Genomic DNA, 23808 nt, shown 5'->3' with positions numbered 1-23808 from the left:
CCTCTCTTTTGTGCTCTCTCTCTCCCTCCTCTCTTTTGCGCTCTCTCCCCCTCTCTTTTGCGCTCTCCCTCCTCTCTTTTGGGCTCTCTCTCTCCCCCTCTATTTTGCGCTCTCTCTCTCCCCTCTCTTTTGCACTTTTTCTCTCCCCCTTTATTTTGCGCTCTTTCTCTTACCCCTCTCTTTTGCGCTCTCTCCCCTCTCTTTTGCCCTCTCTCTCCTCCCTCTCTTTTGCGCTCTCCCCCCTCTCTTTTGCGCTCTCTCTCTATCCCCTTCTCTCTTTTGCACTCTCTCCCCCTCTCTTTTGCGCTCTCTCCCCCTCTCTTTGCTCAGTCTCTTTCCCCTGTTTTTTGCTCTCTCTCCATCCCTCTCTTTTGCTCTTTCTCTCCATCCCTCTCTTTTGCTCTCTCTCTCCCCCTCTCTTTTGCTCTCTCTCCCCCTCTCTTTTGCTCTCTCTCCCCCTTCTCTTTTGCTCTCTCCCCTCTCTTTTGCTCTCTCTCTCCACCCCTCTCTATTGCTCTCTCTCCCCTCTCTTTTGCTCTCTCTCCCCTCTCTTTTTTTCTCTCTCCCCCTCACTATTGCTCTCTCTCCCTCTCTTTTGCTCTCTCTCCCCTCTCTTTTTCTCTTTCTCCCCCTCTCTATTGCTATCGCCCCCCTCTCTTTTGCTCTCTCCCCCCCCCCTCTCTCCCTCTCTCTCCCCCCTCTCTCTCTACCCCCTCTCTCTCTCCCTCCCTTCTCTCACAACCCCACCATGCCCGGTCATGCCCCCACACACTCCCGGCCATGCCTACTTTTGCTGCACCGTGCCTCAAACAGCAGATCAGGTAAGGCCAGGTGTGTTTGTCCTGTGCTGTCCCTACTGCGCATGACAGCTTCGGACAAACACATTTGGCCTTTTATATTATAGGATATGTCATATATTTATAATGTAATATGAGAGCATCAAAACTAAAGAATTAATTAACTGAAACTTCTGCTTCTTCAATTTTAAAAATTGTCACCCTCAAAAAGAAGCATTTTTTCTTATTCTTGCACTTCCCATAAATGTGTGTGTTTTCCTCAGCAGCCAATGAACTTCTATCCCTCAGGCTTCATGTCTGTTTCCAAACAACCAGTCTGTTTAATTACACCTCTAGCCAAATGTATTAAAGTGCTTAAATAATTTAATTGGCTAGTGCTGAATGTTATATATACAAATGTTATCTTGTGATTCACACAGAGCACACCATTTTAAAAAAAAATACACTTTACTTCTATTATCAAATTTGCTTCATTCCCATGATATTCTGTGTTGTAGAAATATCTGGGTAGGCATCTGGAGCACTGTATTGCAGTAAATAGAACTGCCATCTAGTGATCTTGCAAATGGATAACTGCTGCCATATAGTGCTCCACAAATGGATCGGCCTGATTTACAACAAAAGATACCACGAGAAAAAAGAAAAAAACAATTCAAATAGAAGTAAATTAGAAAGGTCTTCAAAATTGGATGCTCTATCTCAATCATGAAAAAAAAATTGTGGGTTTCATATCCTTTTAAGTTCACACTTGTTCACTGTCCAAGGTGTTGCCTGGTAAGTCTTAGCCTCCTTTTTTCCCCTTAGCCTACTTTCCTGGTAGACACTTCTTACTAATAAGATATGATGAGATATAAACACACTGTGGGGCATATTTATCAAGCTCTGAATGGAGCTTGATGCCCCGTGTTTCTGACGCGCCTGCAGGCTCACCAGAAACAGCAGTTATGTAGCAGCGGTCACAAAGACCGCTGCTCCATAACCTGTCCACCTGCTCTGAGCAGGTGGACAGACATCGCCGGAAATCAACCTGATCGAATCCGATCGAGTTGATTGACACCCCCTGCTGGCGGCCTATTGGCCGCGAGTCTGCAGGGGGCGGCGTTGACCAGCAGCTGCTGGTGCAATGCTGAATACGGCGAGCGTATTGCTCACCGTATTCAGCGAGGTCTGTCGGACCTGATCCGCACTGTCGGATCAGATCCGACAGACCTTGATAAATATGGGCCTTTATGCTTATTGGACTTTAAGCCATGGATGGATAATTAAAAATTTAATATTAGCTAACTGTATATATACAGTCACATTGATCCCTGGTAGCTAGTTAAGGTGTCTAAGACATTTAGAAGGTTTCACTATGATAGCATCTTTATTTCTGTATTTTTAGCTATATTTTTAACCTCAAATATACCGGCCATGTCAGTAAAATACTGGCTGGGTTGCAACCAGGCCTGGCCTTTGGGCAAGTTGAGAGGGGCACCAGCCTATTTTTTAATTAACAATTGTGCTTAGCACAAAGTGCTCCCCCTTTACTGGAGCACATTAAAATAGCGCTTCACTTGTAATCTAGCCCAGGGGCAGAACTACCACTGGTGCAGCAAGTGCAGTAGCACCAAGGCCCAAGAGCAAAAAAGCAAAACAAAAATCCAAATATTCTACAGATATTGTGAGATATTGCAGTTTTCATTCCAGACCACCGCAATTAAGTGAATATCGCAAGGTACACAAATTCTTTGAATTCCCAGTGCATATAAAAGTTATGTTTACACTTTACTTTAGTCTATTAAAGGGACATTTTACCCAATATTTTTCTCCCCTTTAATTTGTTCCCAATGATCCATTTTACCTGCTGGAGTGTAATTAAATTATTTACAATTAGCTTGTTTACCCTTATTTCGGCATTTGAAATTGCTGATTTAGCCTGTAGTATCCCCTGCTATACTGAAAGTTTCTATACTTAAATCCAGTCTATTGACAGGCTATGTAAACACAGTCAAAAGAAGAAATTACACTCCCGGTGGGATGCAGAAAAGATAACTAATAAAATGCTAATTTTCTATTGTTCTCTCAAAGGCCCTGATGATCAAAAGTGCTGCGAGGCGGATATATATTTAAAAGGAATCTGATGCGATGTCGAGAAAGATAAAATATTAAAAGGTGGCAACATTACTGTTTAAACAAAGCATCGCTGAGAGGCGTTTTACTATACATTGCAATGGGTGGCGATGCTGGTGAAATATTTCATGCAGCATAGGCACCAACATTGGCAAAGTAAATTAAAAACAAAATTTATGCTTACCTGATAAATTTATTTATTTCCGGATATGGTGAGCCCATGGCTTGAGTAATTACTGTTGGGAATATCACTCCTGGCCAGCAGGAGGAGGCAAAGAGCACCACAGTTAAACTGCTAAGTATCACTCCCTTACCCACAACCCCCAGTCATTCAATCGAAAGGAAATGGAGTAAAAGGAGTAACACAAGGTGTAGAGGTGCCTGAGGTTATAGTCAAAAGAACAACAAAGGGTGGGGCCGTGGACTCACCATATCCAGAAAGAAAGAAATTTATCAGGTAAAAGCATACATTTTGTTTTTCTTTCCTAAGATATGGTGCGTCCACGGCTTGAGTAATTACTGATGGGAACCAATACCCAAGCTAGAGGATACGGATAAATAGGGAGGGACAAGATAGGCAGTCCTAAACAGAAGGCACCACAGATTGAAGAACCTTTCTCCCAAAAGAAGCCTCAGTTGAGACAAAAGTATCAAATTTGCAAAATTTGGAAAATGTATGTAGAGAAAACCAAGTTGCAGCCTTGCAAATTTGTTTCACAAAAGCTTCATTTTTGAAAGCCCAAGAAGAGAAAACAGCTCTTATGGAATGAGCCGTAATTCTCTTAGGAGGCTGCTGTCCAGCAGTCTCATAAGCCAAACAAATTATACTTTGTAACCAAAAAGAAAGAGTAGTATCAGTAGCTTTCTCACCTTTACGTTTCCCAGAGAAACAGACAAAGAGGGCAGAGGACTGGCAAAAATCCTTAGTCGTCTGTGAGTAAAATTGTACAACATCCAAATTGTGTAACAAACGTTCTTTGGAAGAAGAAGGATTAGGATACAGAGAGGGAACAACAATTTCCTGATTGATATTTCTATTAGAAACAACCTTAGGAAGGAAACCTAACTTAGTACAAAGAACCGCCTTATTGGCATGAAAAATAAGATAAGGGGAATCACACTGCAGAGCTGAGAGTTCCGAGACTCTTTGAGCAGAAGAGATAGCAACAAGAAACAAAACCTTCAAAGATAACAACTTAATGTCTATGAAATGCAACAGCTCAAACGGAGCCAGCTGCAAAACTTTAACAACAAGGTTAAGGCTCCAAGGATGAGCAACAGACTTAAAGACAGGCCTGATTTTGACCAAGGTCTGACAAAATGATTGCACATCTGGCACATCTGCCAAACGTTTATGTAGTAAAACTGATAAAGCAGAAATCTGACCCTTCAGGGTACTGACTGACAATCCCTTCTCCAGGCCTTCCTGAAGAAAAGATACAATTCTAGGAATTCTAATTTTACTCCAAGAGTAGCCCTTGGATTCACACCAATAAAGATATTTACACCATATCTTATTGTAAATTTTACTAGTAACAGGCTTGCGAGCCTGAATCATGGTCTCAATGGTCTCAAAACCCACGCTTAGACAGAATTAAGCGTTCAATCTCCAAGCAGTCAGCTTCAGAGAAATGAGATTTGGATGAAGGAAGGGACCCTGAATCAGTAGGTCCTTCCTCAGAGATAGTCTCCAAGGTGGGAGAGATGACACCTCCACTAGGTCTGCAAACCAGATCCTGCAAGGCTACGCAGGGGCTATTAGAATCACTGATGCCCTATCCTGTTTGATAAGAGCAATGACTCGTGGAAGGAGAGCAAATGCAGGAAACAGGTATGCCAACCTGAAAACCCAAGGAACCGCCAAAGCATCTATCAGAATGGCCTGCGGATCTCTTGACCTTGAACTGTACCTTGGAGGCTTGGCATTCTGACGGGATGCCATCAGATCTAACTCTGGCACCCCCCATTTGAGGACTAAGCTGGAAAACACCTCCGGATGGAGTTCACACTCCCCGGGATGAAAAGTCTGTCTGCTCAGAAAATCCACTTCCCAGTTGTCTACTCCTGGAATGTGGATGGCAGATAGACAGCAATTGTGGGTCTCTGCCCACTGAACAATCCGAGTAACCTCCTTCATGGCTAAGCAACTCCGAATTCCTCCCTGGTGATTTATGTGAGCCACAGAGGTTATGTTGTCTGACTGGAACCTGATAAACTGGGCTGAGGACAAATGAGGCCAAGCCAATAGAGCATTGTAAATAGCCCTCAATTGCAATACAGACTGCTCGCCAGCCCAGTAGACTGGCGTCCATGGTCACGATCACCCAGGAAGGTCTCAGAAAGCATGTGCCCTGAGACAGATGTTCCTGAGAAATCCACCACGGGAGAGAATCCCTTGATGACTGATCTAACTCTATTCTCTGAGATAGATCTGCATGGTCGCCATTCCATTGACTGAGCATGCACAACTGGAGAGCTCTCAAATGGAATCGAGCAAAAGGAATGATGTCCATGGAAGCCACCATCAGACCGATTACCTCCATACATTGAGCCACTGAAGGATGAGCAGTAGCCTGAAGAGAGAGGCAAGAGGAAATTATTTTGTTTTTCCTGACCTCTGTCAGAAAAATCTTCATCAATAGAGAATCTATTATGGTCTCTAAGAACACTACTCTTGTAGCAGAGGAAAGGGAGCTTTTTTTCTAGATTCACATTCCATCTGTGGGAATGAAGAAAAGACAACAATATCTCTGTGTGAGATTTTGCTTGTTGAAAAAAAGGCGCCTGAACCAATATGTCATCCAGGTAGGGTGCCACAGCAATTCCACAAGAACGTTTTACTGCCAAAAGAGCCCCCAGATCCTTTGAAAAAATTCTGGGAGCCGTGGCTAGACCAAATGGAAGGGCCACAAACTGGAAATGTTTGACTAGAAAGGCAAATCTTAGGACTCTGTGATTATACCTGTGAATAGGAACATGAAGATATGCATACTTTAGGTCTATGGTTGTCATGAACTGACCCTCTTGCACTAAAGGAAGAATGGAAAGTATAGTCTCCAGCTTGAAGGATGGAACTTTAAGAAACTTGTTTAGACACTTCAAATCTAGAATAGGACGGAAAGTTCCCTCTTTTTTGGGAACCACAAATAGGTTGGAGTAGAACCCGAGACCCTGTTCCTGCACTGGAACTGGAACTATCACTCCCAGGGAGGAAGATGTTGTATACATTTCTAGAACGCCTCTCTCTTTATCTGGTCTGCAGATAATCTTGAGAGAAGGAGTCTGCCTCTGGGAGGAAAAGTCTTGAATTCCAATTTGTAACCCTGGGATACTATGTCCACAGTCCAGGGATCTGGGACATCTCGTATCCAGGCTTGAGAGAACTGAAAAAGTCTGCCCTCCACCTGATCCGATCCCGGATCGGGGGCAAACCGTTCATGCTGATTTGAAATCAGCTGTGGGTTTCATTGATTGTTTCCCCTTGTATTGTTTCTGTTCTGCTTGGAAGAAGAAGGGGAAGGGTTTCCTCTAAAGTTACGAAAGGAAGGAAAGTTACTCTGACATCCTTTAGGCCTATTCTTCTTATCTTGAGGTAGAAAAGACCCTTTTCCACCCATAATATCAGAGATCATTTCTGCCAAACTGTGTCTAATTAAGGTTTTGCCCTTGTAAGGAATCGCCAGAAGCTTGACTTTAGAGGAAACGTCTGCAGACCAGGACTTCAACCATAATGCCCTGCGGGCTAGGACAGCGAAATTAGAAGTTTTTTAAATAACATTCAGCAAGTTGTGCGGTATGGCTATACCGCAGAAAAATTGGTCTTTGCGCACGGAATGACAGGTCTCCCGTATTACAAGTGACGGCGGTACAGCTATACCGCAAGCGTTTTAGTCTATACCGCAACTCTCCATTCTGCACTCTAAAAATGTCTTTTGAGTGTGAAATTTTAATTGCGCCCGTATTACAGGTTGTGCGGTCTGGCTATAATGCTAGCGTTATGGCTTATACTGCCACAATCCATTCCGCGATCAGAGACCAGTAGTTATGGATTTTGCAAAACAAAAATGTTTCACAAAACTCATAACAAAAAATTTACAAAGTACACTAACACCCATAAACTACCTATTAACCCCTAATCCCCCACCCACCCACATTGCCAACACTAAAATAAAGTATTAACCCCTAAACCGCTGACCCCCACTTCGCAACACACTAAATAAACCTATTAACCCTAATCCGCCACCCACCCACATCACCAACACTATATTAAAGTATTAACCCCTAAACCGCAGACCCCCACATCGCCAACACTAAATAAACCTATTAACCCCTAAACTGCCCCAGTAGTTTTACTAAACTAAACCTATTAACCCCTAAATCGCCGGCCCCCCACATCGCAAAACCCTAAATTAAAATATTAACCCCTAAACCTAACACCCCATAACTTTAAATTAAGTGACTTAAAGTTACATGCTCTATCTGAATATTGCAGGTTTAATTTTGACTTTAAAGGTTTGCATTTAGTGACTTCAAAATGTATAGAGCACTCATAGTAGTATTTTGGGATAATTTTCAGCCCCTGATATATATATAAATATTCATATATATATATATATACATATATACATACATACAGTACATACATACACACACATCTGGGGCATGATCAAATATATGGCACAGGTTTCGTCGCAAGCATGGGAACCTGCGCCATCCGTAATTTCACCTCGCCCATCGGGGTATTACATAAACCCCGCCGGCAGTTCATAAAGTGCCGTAAGTCTGATAAACTAGCGATGTCCAGAAATGAGCGTAAATACAAATTTCTGGAGTCGCCAGTGACTTACGGCACTTTAGAAACTGCTGACGCCTAAGAAAAGTAAAGAAAATAACAAATCTCCCGTAAAAGTCTAACACGCCTCCCAAAAATAAGTCCGACACGTAAAACCCCTATATCTGCAATCACCCCCTCTCATTACTAATATTAAATGTATTAACCCCTAGACCGACAACACCCCACAACGCAATATGCCTATTTAAACTATTAACCCCTATATCCGCCATCAAACCCACACCGCAAGTAATAATTAAATTATTAACCCCCAAATCCGCCAACTCCAACATCGCAAACTACCTATTAAAACTATTAACCTCTAATCTGCCATTAACCCACAATGCAATAAACCTAATCAAGTATTAACCCCTAAACCGCCATAGCCCACAACGCAATAAACCTAACCCCTAACCTAACCCCCCCTAAATAAACTTAAATTACCTAATTTACAAAATACTATTAAATATAAAAAAAATTACACTACTTTTAAAATACAAATAAACTAAGTATAAATTAAAGGGGCAGTCTAATCAAAATTCAGGAGTAAATTGCCCCTTTAAGCAAGAATTACAGAAAATAAAAAAATCTAAGATTACAGAAAATAATAAATAAAATTACAAAAAACTTAAATAAATTACACCTAATCCCTAATCCCTGCAAAAAGTCCTTTTAAGGGCTACTGGTAGTTTATTAGATTAGGGGGTGTTTTCATTTTGGGGGGCTTTTTTATTTTCATAGGGATTAGGTGTAATTTATTTAAACTTTTGTAATTTTATTTATTATTTTCTGTAATCTTAGATTTTTTTATTTTCTGTAATTCTTGCTTAAAGGGATAGTCTACTCCTGAATTTTAATTAGACTGCCCCTTTAATTTATACTTAGTTTATTTGTATTTTAAAAGTAGTGTAATTTGTTTTATATTTAATAGTAACTTTAGTATTTTGTAAATTAGGTAATTTTAGTTTATTTAGGGGGGGTTAGGTTGGGGGGGGGGTTAGGTTAGGGGTTAGGTTTATTGCATTGTGGGCTATGGCTGTTTAGGGGTTAATACTTGATTAGGTTTATTGCGTTGTGGGCTATGGCGGTTTAGGGGTTAATACTTGATTAGGTTTATTGCGTTGTGGGCTAAGGCGGTTTAGGGGTTAATACTTGATTAGGTTTATTGCGTTGTGGGCTATGGCGGTTTAGGGTTTAATAGACTTTATTAGTTATTGTGGTGGGGGATTGCGGTTGACAGGTAGATAGACATTGCGCATGCGTTAGGTGTTAGTTTATTTTTGCAGGCATTTTCGGGAGTTACGGTGCTCCTATACTCAGTGCAAGGCTTGCTGCAGCTGCCTTTTATGGCGAGGTAAAAATGGAGTAAGATTTCTCCATTTTCGCCACGTAAGTCCTTGTGCTGGATATTGGATACCGATTTGCGACGTGGGTTCTATGTTAGCCTATGGGAGTAATAATTGCGAGCAACGGGTTAAATATACGCGCGTAACTTGTATGCTATGCCGTATATGTAATACCAAAATTGCGTAAAATCTGGCGGCGGAGGATTTTGCGGGCGACGCTGCATATGTAATGGTGGCCCTGGAGTGCAAAGTTTCACCATCACTGGGTGTTAGGTTTAAGGAACATTATAGAAGGTTCAAGAGGGATATTTTAGTCCTGATATGTAATTCTTTCCTATAAGGGAATCAGTCTGGGGCAGGACCACTAGATATCTTTTCTCTACAACCCCTCCAACCTCATCTAAGACGTGTGGTGGTAGTGAGGTACTGACCAGTTACATTTTTAAAGGGACAGTCAACACCAGAAATTTTGTTTTTTAAAAAGACAGATAATCCTATTATTACCCATTTCCCAGTTTTGCACAACCAACACAGTTATATAAATACACTTTTTACCTCTGTAATTACCTTGTAGCTATGCCTCTGCAAACTGCCCCCTTATTTCAATTCTTTTGACAGACTTGCATTTTTATCCAATCAGTTCTGACTCCTAGGAGCTTCACGTGTCTGAGCTCAATGTTATCTATGTGAAACACATGAACTAATGCCCCCTAGTGGTGAAAAACTGCCATAATGCCCCGAGAGAAGAGGCGGCCTTCAAGGGCTTAGAAATTAGCATATGAACCTCCTAGGTTTAGCTTTCAACTAAGAATACCAAGAGAACAAAGCAAAATTGATGATAAAAGTAAATTGGAAAGTTGTTTAAAATTTCATTCTCTATCTGAATCATGAAAGTTTATTTTGGACTTTACTGTCCCTTTAATAGAATTTGTATAAAGTACTAAAGCAGATGAGTTCTTTTCTTTCTCCTTTATTGAAACACTCTATATTTTTTTTTAAAATAATTTTTTATTGAAGTTAAAGTATAGATTAACAAACAAACAAGATTCGCCTTGAGGCCAATGTTACATCAGAGTAAATAATACATTGTCTATAAGCTGACATTAATAGAGAAAGAGAGACAAAATACACATGTAACAAGATAATTACTTATCCAATCTTAACATGAAGATAGACAAAAGTTTAGGCGAGGTGGGATATAACTTAATTTCATGTTATATTATTAACAAATGTTCTCCACAGTACTATAAAAAAACAATCAATAGATTATCTGAGTCAAAGGTATCAGGCTATGGAGAATTAGCTTATGTGTCAGCCACTCTTGGGCTGAGATATATAGGGGGGGAGGGGATATTCAGCGGATAAGCACCGCTATACATATAGGGGAGACGGTGGGGAGGTGGGGGGGGGCGGAGCCTTATATGAATATAAGTAGATTAAGGTAGGTGACAGAGACTTAGCAGTGTTCAAGTGGGGGAACTCCAGGGCTGTCTAGCCAAGATTATTTCTAGTATGTCATAAAATGAATTAGGTTATTCTCTGATATTAAGTTTTCCCTCTCCTCTATTTAGGGGGTGATGAAAATATCTCTAAAAATACCTATAACATATATAACAAACCTAGGGAGAACATAAATAACAGATCTCCGTGTCTTAGACATGAAAAGCTATGTGAACTTAAAATAACGATAGTTACATATTGCTTTGAAATCACTGCCATTTAGTAAGTATGACACATAACAAAATCATTTGACAGTGTTTAAGTAAGCATAGCCACATCTACCAAAAAATCCAGAGATTTAGGTGTAAGCCATAGGTCCCAAACATCTCATAGTAACTCAAAAGTCATAGCGTTATGGTCACTCTTAGATTAGCAATATAGGGATGGGATAGAACAAAACTTTAGAAAAATAGTAATAGGACATATCCAAGTACCAGTATAGAGATCAGAAATGGTTAAGGGTGATCCACAATGTAAGATAGACTGTTAGGCTCCCTGCAACTATGGAGGTGTGCCTTCGCAGGGGTTACTTAGTAGAAGGGTGTGCCACTCAAAGACTAAGCAGGGAGAACCCATTGTACATAAGATAGATAGTACTAAACCTGAAGCTGCAATGCATAGAGTGACTATGCCATGGTATATTTACGGTATGCTCCCTAAAAGGATAGAATAGCAGTGTGATTGTTCTACACCAAACAGCAATAAAGCTAAGTACTGGGGCTTAACATTAGTATAGGGAAAACATCCAAAGAGAAACATTCTATAAAAACTGCAACACTCCGAAAATTATTAAATAGGAGAAGGGGAGTATATCGCCTAAGTTAAATATGAGTTAGCGGTAGCAGGTGTGCAGAAATTAAGCAGTTATAGAGGTCATTTAGTAGAGTTAAAACAATACAGAGCTGACTATGGGAGCGTTTCTCAGTGATATTTAGTAGTTAGTAATAAGTTGAGGAAATCCCTACAACCGCCACAATTATTAAGGAGTGTCTAGAGCCTACACTAACGGTCTAATATATATGCCAATATAGATGATTATATAAGTAAGGATAAATACAGCTCAGATAAAAAGTGTAAGGAGCTATATCTGAACATACGTAATAGCCACAGGAGTACTATAGAGATAGTTAATTAAAACATAGGCTAATATTAGACTGCATGAGTTGTGATACAACAACAACCTAGTGTGTACAGTTGAGTGAGCCCATGTCTTAGGACCTGAAATATTATGAACATTAAGCTAGATAAAAAGATTCCCAATAGTTTTGACTTAATAGCACAGCATTGTAGCGTGGTAATAAGCAATAGTATTTAAGAAGGTCAACTTCAGACTTGCAAATAGCAGAAGAGAGATTTAACCTGCAGAGTCTGAGGCATATAACTGTATCATAGCAAGGCCTTCTATGTATGTGAATACCCACTACCTCACTAGCTTGAGGCTGAATTTTTAGGGGAGTAAGATACATTTAACAGAAAGTAATGTAACAGTACCAGAATAATACTATAAGTTGTAAATAGCAGTGATAATTAGTGACTAGCATGCCTATGGTCTTTAACAGCTTGTCAAAAACTCTATGTGCATATATATCCTATTGTTCAACAATAAAAAAAAAAAATGAACATGATATAACATTAATGACATTAATTGACATAAAACTCAGCGAATATGTCTCCAAAGTGACAATAATCTGGCCCACACCAGGTTTCTGCATTTGTCTAAGAGAGATTCAACCACTCTGGAAGTAGGAGTCAGCAAATTCTATATACAGTGCAATCATTGCTTTCTTTGGGCTCGTTGGTTTATTGTAGGCTGTGGACAGTGTCGCTATAGATCAAGGGAGTTCACTGATGTATAGCAACTAAGACTGAAACTGATATAGGAATAACATAAGTCTTACACTAGCCAGTGGGATTCTGATGTCTGTGTCCCCAGTTGATTAAGGTAGTCTTTTGCTTACTAAATAAACATATATAAAAAACACAACAAATAGGTTGAAACTAATATATCTTTAGTTATGAATAATGTACAGGATGCTGACGGTAATGTCCTTGAACTTTCCTACTGTGTCATACATATGTCAGGAAGACAGTTAGCAAGTCTAGCCTCCTGGGTCAAAGGGGTCACTTGGCAGTCCGGTATAGGCTTGTGTAGAAACTGTTTTGCGTTGCCCATGTTCTATTCCAGTAGTAAGAACTATAAAGACAGAAATCCCTGATGTACTCCTGTTGTTCCAACTAACCTGGTGATTGAAGAGCCGAAGCTGCTTCTTTAAAATGTGGAGGGACAACACAAGGCTTCTTAGTTGCTGCTCGCTGCGTAGCTGTGATGTACAAGTAAGGCTCTGAGACTGTGAAATCCCATAGCGAGCAGCCAGAGTTCTTATAGCAGAGTCTAGATGGGATTTCCTATCCACCGGCCGTGTCAGCCCGACTCTGCCGGGCAGGATGTCAGCAGTTGAAGGAGCGCAGTAGAGCATCAGCATACACAGGCCTCGAAAATGTTTCTGCTGTGCTCCAAGAAGGCCCCTGTGGGTGAGTAACCCGGTGCCGCAGGTAGGTGGTGAGAAAGGGCTCAGGGTGTTTCTCTGCAATGGTCGGAACTGCTCCTGTTAACTCTATCAAGACCTCAGCAGAGAGTATCGCAGCAGCTGTATGCGGGTGCGCCTGGTCACAGCCCACCGCCCCCAGTAGGGTGTTTGCGGAGACCTGTCCAGTCTGTTGCCCCTGCGATCGTTCGCATGGGAGCAGAATTGGTGATAGCAGATCTTCTGTCAGGCCTGCCCCATCTGCATCTCTGTCAGTTAGGTGAGCGGCGCCATCTTTGTTGCGCAAATCAGTGATGAGAGACCGCAGGCCGTGAAACTGTCTGTCGGCTTTGCTACATAGCCTCTCTAGAAATAGAGCCAGGTGCGTGGGCGACTCCTCCATCTTCAAAATGCTGCAGGGGTAACAACAACCGGCTAGTTGATAAACCGGGCCCGTCTGTCAAATGGATATTTAGTAGGTCAGTTACCACGTTGTATTCCCCGTCTCGGTTTGAGCCGTTTAGCAGGCCTCTGCGCCTTCTCAAAGGCTAGTAAATTAAATTACAGGCTCAGATTATAGAGACCATGCTCAGGCATATGTTAAGAGTAGATCCTAGGTAGATATAGCTTCTTAGAACGCCATAATTTAATATTTCAATGAAAAAGTGTCAGGAGCTCTTGTCGCTCTGGCAGTTGGCTCCGCCCCCCCAAACAATCTATATTTTAAAGTGACAGTAATGTATTTATATTTTACTGGATCCTCTGAGTATAACCTGATTAAACAGCTGTACTTCACCTTCACAGAGCCTGAGAAATACATTGTGAAACAAATGTAATATCATCTTATTGTTGTTCATTTTTGTATTATTATCTTTATTGTGGATATATACCATTTAAAATAAATGAGCACATTTGGTTAAAACTGGCTGCTGTGGGTCAGGAGGGAGTTAGCTGTGCAACTCAGAGGATCCAGCATATGCCTAGACACTTGTTTGGTGAATACCCATCCAAAGGGCAATTTGGTATTGGGGTTTCACTATTCCACAGGATATGTTATGTGGCGCCCCCATTTGTGTTACTTCAAGATGTATTATTCCTTTTTAATGTGCTGTATTTAGTACTATATCTCTTCTAACACAGATCACAAACTTTCACTATCTTCACATTTCTTTTAAAACATTTTTTTTCATAAGACATTAGAGCACTGGAAGCCAATAACTTACACCATATGTGTACAGTTTGTCATCATGACTTTGCAATATTTCCTCACAGACTCCTAAATGTTAACTCCTTAACAACACAAGATACCCTGCATGTCACATGTCACTAAGGGGTTTTTATCCCACTATTACTGTTTACCTCACTCCAGGAGTAGTTCAGCTACAGTGCAGTCTCCCCCCCCAACAGTGAGACCAGCGCTAATTAACCCCTTAGATTAAAAACGACAGCCGACATACAGGGTACATCATCTGTCATCAAGGGGTTAAGTTATTCAGTGCAACTGACTCTCTGAATAGATGAGTGAGCTTTATTGATCCAGCTGTAAGTCTTTTATAACTGACCCTAACTAGTATTAGCAGAGAGGATAACAGGAAACCTAAATTACAACATGGTGGCTCCAACTACATTATATAGACTACAATTTTACACCTATTTGTTCAATATTTAAAATAATATACTTAAAAAATACATCTACATATTATTCTCAGGCTAAAATTTGCTCAAATATATCATTAATATAGCATTTATTTAGGACTACATTACAAGAGGAGCACAAAATATTAGTGATACTGTGCTTTAACATTGCTTACGCACAGTGCCTTCTATTTTTTGCTCTCATATTTCAAGCCCAAGGTTATTTTTTATGGCTTGTGAAATAGTATAGAGTGCACAGGTGTACTAAATACCTCACATACTAGACTTCTATGCAGTACAAATTTACGGTAGATATTGATGGGGTGATAAGCCAATGTTGTGCGAAGCCGATGGTGCGCAAGTAAGGCTGCCACCTCTGCCCTGTTTTCCTTGACACTTATGAATTACACATGCTGCAGGGTGTGCAGAGGGAAACCCTGTGCATTTTCTCCCTGATCTGATATTATACCACCTCCTGTCTTCATAGCCAATATGCTGAGGACCTATTCTATCATATTGATCAGCAAAGCTTCAGACCTTAACCCCTTAAAGGGACACTGAACTCAATTGTTTTCTTTCGTGATTCAGATAGAGCATGCAATTTTAAGCAACTTTGTAATTTACTCCTATTATTATCATTTTTTCTTCGTTCTCTTGCTATCTTTATTTAAAAAAGAAGGCATCTAAGCTAAGGAGTGAGACAATTTTTGGTTCAGTACACTGGACAGCACGTGTTTATTGGTGTGTGAGTTTACCCACCAATCAGCAAAAACAACCCAGGTTGTTCATCAAAAATGGGCCGGCATCTAAACTTACATTCTTGCTTTTCAAATAAAGATACCAAGAGAATGAAGAAAATTTGATGATAAGAGTAAATTAGAGAGTTGATTAAAATTGCATGCTCTATCTGACTCACAAAAGACAAAACTTGGGTTCAGTGTCCCGTTAAGGAGCGGGCATTTTAGACAAAACTTCCCCAAAAGGCCAGAGCATTTTTAGCATTTTTGCCATCACTACATTTAAACAGAAATAGAGCATTTTTATATATATTTACATATATAAACTATATATATATATATATATATATATATATATATTTTTTTTTTTTTTAGTAGACAACCCAAAGTATTGATCTAGGCCCATTTTGGTATATTTCATATCACCATTTCACCGCCAAATGCGAACAAATAAAAAAAAATCGTTAATTTTTTCACAATTTTAAGTTGTCACTGAAATGATTTACAAACAGCGTGTGCAATTATGGCACAAATGGTTGTAAATGTTTCTCTGGGATCCCCTTTGTTCAGAAATAGCAGACAAAAAAGCATTGTGCTAAATGCCACTGCGCATCACCCTTGCATTATGCCCAGCAGTGAAGGGGTTAATAAGGTAGCTTGTAGGGTTAATTTTAGCTTTAGTGTAGAGATCAGCCTCCCACCTGACACATCCCACCCATGATCCCTCCCTGACCCCTCTCAAACAGCTCTCTTCCCTCCCCCACCTCACAATTATCACCGCCATCTTAAATACTGGCACAAAGTCTGCCAGTACTAAAATAATAGGCTTTTTTTATTATTATAATTTATTTATTTTTATAAATATTCTTGAATGTTGGATCTCCCTAAGCCCCCAACCTCCCTGATCCCCCCCAAACAGCTTTCTAAACCTCCACCCTCAACCTATTTGCCGAGATCTTAGGTTCTGGCAGCTGTCTGCCAGTACACAGTTTGCAGCAAATTAGGAAAAAAAATTACAAAAAAAATTAAAATATCCCTTTTTTCTGTAGTGTAGCTGCCCCCCTTCTACCCTACCACCCTCCCCCTCCCAGATCCCTTTATGGCAACAGATCCCACATAGGATCCCCTCATTGCCCCTACCTCCCTCCTTCCCCCTCAATGACGCAGGATTTTTGGCTTCCCTGTAGCTTGACGTAGCGGTTCCACCTGCTCCCGCCCTTCTCCCGCCTCCTACAGTGATGGCCCACCCACCCGCCTCCATCCTTATCCTCCCACCCACCAACGATCGGAACCACCGCTGTCCGATGCAGAGAGGGCCACAGAGTGGCCCTCTGTGCATCAGTATCTCTGCAAATCTATTTCTGCAGTGCCCCACTCATAGGGCATGCAGAAATAGCGTGGCCTCTCAATTTTGAGCGAGATCGCCGCAGAGAGAAGCCCCGGACTACAGGGTACGGCACTGGTCGTTAAGGGGTTAAGGCCAGGGATAGTAAAATCTAAATAAAAAACTTACATGATTCAGATAGAGCATGCACATTATAAGACACTTTTAAATTCACTTCTTTTTTTTAAATATGCTTCTTTCTCTTGGTATCCCTTGTTGAAAAAGAATACACAAATGTAATACACTAGTGGGAGAGAGCTGTTAATTGGTGCAGAGAGGAAACTCTTGAAATCTTGTCTTTTACTATATAATGTTAGTCCATAAGGGAGCACAAATAGTCTAAAAACTTAAATTATACATTGCAAAGAGTAACTGATTTTGACACCAAATTAAAGGGACACTGTACCCAATTTTTTTCTTTTATAATTCAGAAAGAGCATGCAATTTTAAGCAACTTTCTAATTTACTCCTATTATCAATTTTTCTTCGTTATCTTGCTATCATTATTTGAAAAAGAAGGCATCTAAGCTTTTTTTTGGTTTCAGTACTCTGGACAGCACTTTTTTATTGGTGGATGAGATTATCCAACAATCAGCAAGGACAACCCAGGTTGTTCACCAAAAATGGGCCGGCATCTAAACTTACATTCTTGCATTTCAAATAAAGATACCAAGAGAATGAAGAAAATGTGATAATAGGAGTAAATTAGAAAGTTGCTTAAAATGTCATGCTCAATCTGAATCACGAAAGAAAAAATTTGGGTACAGTGTCCCTTTAAGAAGCTCATTTTAAATATCACTTGATGCCATGTACTTTGTTTCACAACCAATTAACCTATTACAAAGTCTTAGGCCCTCATAGTTTCAGTGGTGATGAAATAAAGTTAATGACTAAAGTTATATTAAAACATAATGTCTGAAAGTAACAATACAATAGCCTATTAATTAATAGAATCAGATATATTCATCATATCAATTCCATACTTTCAGCCTTCTCACATTCAATGAATTTAAAAGGCTACAGGATCAAAAAGGACAAATACATGATAGTACAGATCAGCAACTTTCCTTTAAAGGGACAGTCAAGTCAAAATTAGACTTTCAGGATTAAAATAGGGCTTGCAATTGTAAGCAACTTTTTAATTTACTTTTATCATCAGATTTGCTTTGTTCTCCTGGTATTCTTTGTTGAAAGCTATACCTAGGTAGGCTCATATGCTAAATTCTAAGCTCTTGAAGGCTGCCTCTTATCTTAATGCATTTTGACAGTTTTTTAGTTAGACACTGCTAGTTTATGTGTGTCATATAGATAACAGTGTACCAATGAAAAAAATAGAGCAAACCAGCAAATAAAATAAAACGTAGCATTTATTCCAATACTTTAAAAAGTAGGATTAAAGTGACATCCTATGAGATTGATTAACACCTCGGGCTGGCAGGCTTACGCGTTTCGGCATTGCGCCGTAGTCATAGCATAGTTTGCCAGTCCCAGGTGTGTAATTTATACACAATTCCATTATTCTATTGGCTAAAACATAGATAGAAGGACATGTGGTTAAAACAAAACACGCCCACAAGGGTAACTGTCAAATAACCGTCCGTGAGAGAACAAAGTGATTAAAATACTACAAGGAATAACACTCACATGATGTTGATACATAAATAGATTGACAGATTGTAAATAGGTGCATACTAGAATATAGGACAAGTACAGAGACAAATTGAATTAGTATTATGTTGATAAGATTAGAAACTAGGTATATATATGCGCACACCTCTGTTAACTCAACATACATCTAATCACATGTCTTATCTATTATGTGACATTCACATTTTATGCTAACAATAATAGTTACAAAATACATCAATATACATATACATATTGGCTCATAAAGAGATACATATGAAGGCATCAACATGTGTATATATATATTAACGCTGTGTCTATAGAGGCTATAATAAACACCAATGTGCAGTAGCCTGGATTAGAGTAATGATAATGAGTGAACTGGAGTGAACTTCACTTAAAGAAAGAACCACAAACGATAGAGGCTAAATACTATAAGCAAGGCAAATTGTATTATTCCACATATGCATATGGAGATGTCCAAGTATAGGAATCAAACAATAAAAAAAATACATATATATATATAACACATATCTATAAATATGCATATATGGGACAATACAAACACACTCATACGCATATAAATATATACGCAAAGGGTCCTCATAGAAGACTTGCCACATACTGGTCAAAGGAATAAGTAGAAGTTATAGATACCTAACTGGATGAATACACTAATAGAGGGACAGCTGGGCATATCCATAGATATGTATATATACGCTTGCATATATATAGGATAAATCAGATAACTGTTTGATCATTCCCAGTAGTTAATGAGATCAAGCTCTGAGTTTAGACCTTTGGGTACTCTAGTTTCCAATTTAAAAATCCATAGCATCTCTCTTTTATTTAGCAAAGTCTCTCTATTTCCTCCTCTGCGTGGTCGTGGTATCATGTCAATTGGCTGCCATGAGAAACAAGACAAGTCTTGATTGTGAAACTTGGCAAAATGATTTACTATAGGAGTGGTGGCCTTTCCCACTCGTATAGTAGATAGATGCTCTCTCACTCTGGACCTTATGTCCCTAGTGGTGAGACCAACATACTGCTTGCCACATTTTGTGCATGTTATACAATAGGTAACAAATTCAGATGTACAGTTAAGACAGAAGTTGATCTCGTAAGTTTTGCCAGTCACAGTAGAGCTGAAGTGGTCTGCTACAATAAGATATTCACAGGCTCCACATCTTGAGCTCCCACATCTATATGATCCCTTGCTCGTTAACCAAGCACTGCCTGTAGACAATGGTTTTTTTAAGGACTGTGGGTACTAGTATGTTCCCTAATGTACGATTTCTACGATAGGAACATCTTAATCCATTTTGGACGCAACCCATGAGTCTGTCGTCAGCAATGAGCATGTTAAAATGCTTCTTTACAATGTTAACCACTTGCTCGTATTGGTTACTATAGTCTGTTACAAACGTTACTCCATTGCAGACAACAGTAGTGGGTTTTTGGGGTTTATCCATTAACATCTCAGTTTTGTTTAGTCTAGAGACCTCCCCATAGGCTCTACGAATAGCCTTACGTGGATAACCTCTTTTTCTAAGTCGGCCGCATACCTCATCCATTTGTGCCTTAGTTCCGCTTTGCCCTAATCAGCTGTCCCTTCGCTATAGCATAAGGTACAAATTTCGGGTGACAGCTAGTGGCATGCAGAACGGAATTGCCCGAAATAGGCTTCCTGTACAGACTGGTGGTAACTTGACCCCTATCAGTACCACTTAATGTTATGTCCAGATAGTTTATACAACTCTGATGGGTCTCAAACGTAAATTTAATGCCCACATCATTAGTGTTGAGGTGATCAACAAATGACATGAGTTCACTTGGATCACCCCCCCAAACAATGATCAAATTGTCGATGAATCAACGGTAAAAAGCAATATTGTGCCTATACCTGTTAGTATCTCCAAAGACGTGGGACGGCTCCCACCAACCCATAAATAGGTTGGCATAGGAGGGGGCAAATTTAGCCCCAATAGCCGTCCCACGTCTCTGGAGATAGAAGGTATTTTCAAATTCAAAGAAATGATGTGTCAAAAGAAACTTAAGGACACGTAGAATGTATGTCTGGAAGCCACACGTCAGATCTGACCATTCCCCTAAAAAATAGGCAACCGCCTCCATCCCTTTATCATGGGGGATGGAGGAGTATAGGGCAACAACATCTATGGTAGCCCACTTGTGGGTCCCAGACACCCACTCAAAATCTCTCCGAGGATCCTGATTGTAAGGCACAAATGGATGAGGTATGCGGCCAACTTAGAAAAAGAGGTTATCCACGTAAGGCTATTCGTAGAGCCTATGGGGAGGTCTCTAGACTAAACAGAACTGAGATGTTAATGGATAAACCCCAAAAACCCACTACTGTTGTCTGCAATGGAGTAACGTTTGTAACAGACTATAGTAACCAATACGAGCAAGTGGTTAACATTGTAAAGAAGCATTTTAACATGCTCATTGCTGACGACAGACTCATGGGTTGCGTCCAAAATGGATTAAGATGTTCCTATCGTAGAAATCGTACATTAGGGAACATACTAGCACCCACAGTCCTTAAAAAACCATTGTCTACAGGCAGTGCTTGGTTAACGAGCAAGGGATCATATAGATGTGGGAGCTCAAGATGTGGAGCTTGTGAATATCTTATTGTAGCAGACCACTTCAGCTCTACTGTGACTGGCAAAACTTATGAGATCAACTTCTGTCTTAACTGTACATCTGAATTTGTTATCTATTGTATAACATGCACAAAATGTGGCAAGCAGTATGTTGGTCTCACCACTAGGGACATAAGGTCCAGAGTGAGAGAGCATCTATCTACTATACGAGTGGGAAAGGCCACCACTCCTATAGTAAATCATTTTGCCAAGTTTCACAATCAAGACTTGTCTTGTTTCTCATGGCAGCCAATTGACATGATACCACGACCACGCAGAGGAGGAAATAGAGAGACTTTGCTAAATAAAAGAGAGATGCTATGGATTTTTAAATTGGAAACTAGAGTACCCAAAGGTCTAAACTCAGAGTTTGATCTCATTAACTACTGGGAATGATCAAACTGATTTATCCTATATATATGCAAGCGTATATTCATATCTATGGAAATGCATGACTGTCCCTCTATTAGTGTATTCATCCAGTTAGGTATCTATAACTTCTACTTATTCCTTTGACCAGTATGTGGCAAGTCTTCTATGAGGACCCTTTGCGTATATATTTATATGCGTATGAGTGTGTTTGTATTGTCCCATATATGCATATTTATAGATATGTGTTATATATATATATATATATATATATATGTATTTTTTTTATTGTTTGATTCCTATACTTGGACATCTCCATATGCATATGTGGAATAATACAATTTGCCTTGCTAATAGTATTTAGCCTCTATCGTTTGTGGTTCTTTCTTTAAGTGAAGTTCACTCCAGTTCACTCATTATCATTACTCTAATCCAGGCTACTGCACATTGGGGTTTATTATAGCCTCTATAGACACAGCGTTAATATATATTTACACATGTTGATGCCTTCATATGTATCTCTTTATGAGCCGATATGTATATGTATATTGATGTATTTTGTAACTATTATTGTTAGCATAAAATGTGAATGTCACATAATAGATAAGACATGTGATTAGATGTATGTTGAGTTAACAGAGGTGTGCGCATATATATACCTAGTTTCTAATCTTATCAACATAATACTAATTCAATATGTCTCTGTACTTGTCCTATATTGTAGTATGCACCTATTTACAATCTGTCAATCTATTTATGCAGCAACATCATGTGAGTGTTATTCCTTGTAGTATTTTAATCACTTTGTTCTCTCACGGTTATTTGACAGTTACCCTTGTGGGCGTGTTTTGTTTTAACCACATGTCCTTCTATCTATGTTTTAGCCAATAGAATAATGGAATTGTGTATAAATTACACACCTGGGACTGGCAAACTATGCTATGACTACGGTGCAATGCCGAAACGCGTAAGCCTGCCAGCCCCGAGGTGTTAATCAATCTCATAGGATGTCACTTTGATCCTACTTTTTAAAGTATTGGAATAAATACTAAGTTTTATTTTATTTGCTGGTTTGCTCTATTTTTTTCATTGGTACTTTGTTATTTGCCTGTTTGAGCACCAGAACCTGCTTGACCTATAACTTATTTACCCTTACTACGTTAGCCAATGTGACCGGATTACAGCTGGGAACAGAGGAGGATTTTTTCACATTCAGCCTGTGTTACTCTCCGATTTCGATATTGGAGCGCTCTAATTGGCAGTTCACCCATGATGACAGGGATGTCGGCTCGTGCCTGATAGGCTCTACCCGCGGAAGTATCCAGGAAGAGGGCGGGACCTGAGCGGCACTGAGCGAAGGGGAAGAGGACGCCGAATGCCGTCAGGAATAAGCGCCAAGTGAGTAACACGAGAAGGGCTCTACATCTGTCAGCGGCAATGCATGTTATCCAGTGCTATGTTAGTGTGATGGGACTCTACTCCGGGTGGTGAGAAACCCGTTTATAACCGCTTACTGAATTTGGGAACTGTTTCTGGATATCACTGATATATGTTTGTCTTTTTGACCGCCTAAGTGAAATTATTATACCTTTGAATCTGGCAATACAGGGTCACACTGTGAATTAGGCCATTTGGCTTTGGGTATTTCTTCTGTGAATTATAAGCATAAGTTTTTGGTCAAGATTGGTGATAGATTCCCATTTGACTCTTTGGTTGTTTCTAATATAGATAACAGTGGCGTCACTCCCGTGGAGTTACTTATGAGTCAGCACTAATTGGATACATTTTTTTTAAGATTTTTTTTTTTTTTTTTTACCTGCCCTAGGCAGTGTGGGACAAGCACACATTTTCAGCAAAAACTATTTTTTTTTACAGCAAATAAAATAAGCAATAAATGTCTATTGCATTTTTCTTTTACTACTCTTAAACATTTTATATTACTATCTCAAGATGTTTCATTAAACAGATAGATTGGTGAATCCTACAGAGAGGACTCACTAAACAATAAAGGTAAAGTGCACTTTAAAGAATTAATACAGCTTAGGGATCACACAAAAAAACATATCTACTGTATATATTATAAATTACAGACCATAAATATGCCAATCGGGGGAGCAATTAAATATACGGCGCATGTTTTCGACACAAGCGTGGGAACCAGCGCCGCCCGTAATTTCACCTTGCACATCGGGGTATTACATATACTGCGCCATTATATGCTAAACTGGCATAAGTAGGACAAACTGGCGATCTTCTGAAATGTGCGCAAATACACATTTT

General features: G+C 39.8%; 1 protein-coding gene across 1 annotated transcript in view; it reads right to left on the bottom strand.

Annotated features, from left to right (window-relative positions):
* The window catches only part of LOC128652047 (putative methyltransferase-like protein 7A), an 84692-nt gene that overhangs the window by 13449 nt on the left and 47435 nt on the right, over positions 1-23808 (bottom strand). The window lies entirely within an intron of this gene.

Source organism: Bombina bombina, chromosome 3 (assembly GCF_027579735.1).
Source record: "Bombina bombina isolate aBomBom1 chromosome 3, aBomBom1.pri, whole genome shotgun sequence".
In the NCBI taxonomy this organism is placed as follows: domain Eukaryota; kingdom Metazoa; phylum Chordata; class Amphibia; order Anura; family Bombinatoridae; genus Bombina; species Bombina bombina.
This window is presented reverse-complemented; position numbering and strand designations above follow the sequence as displayed.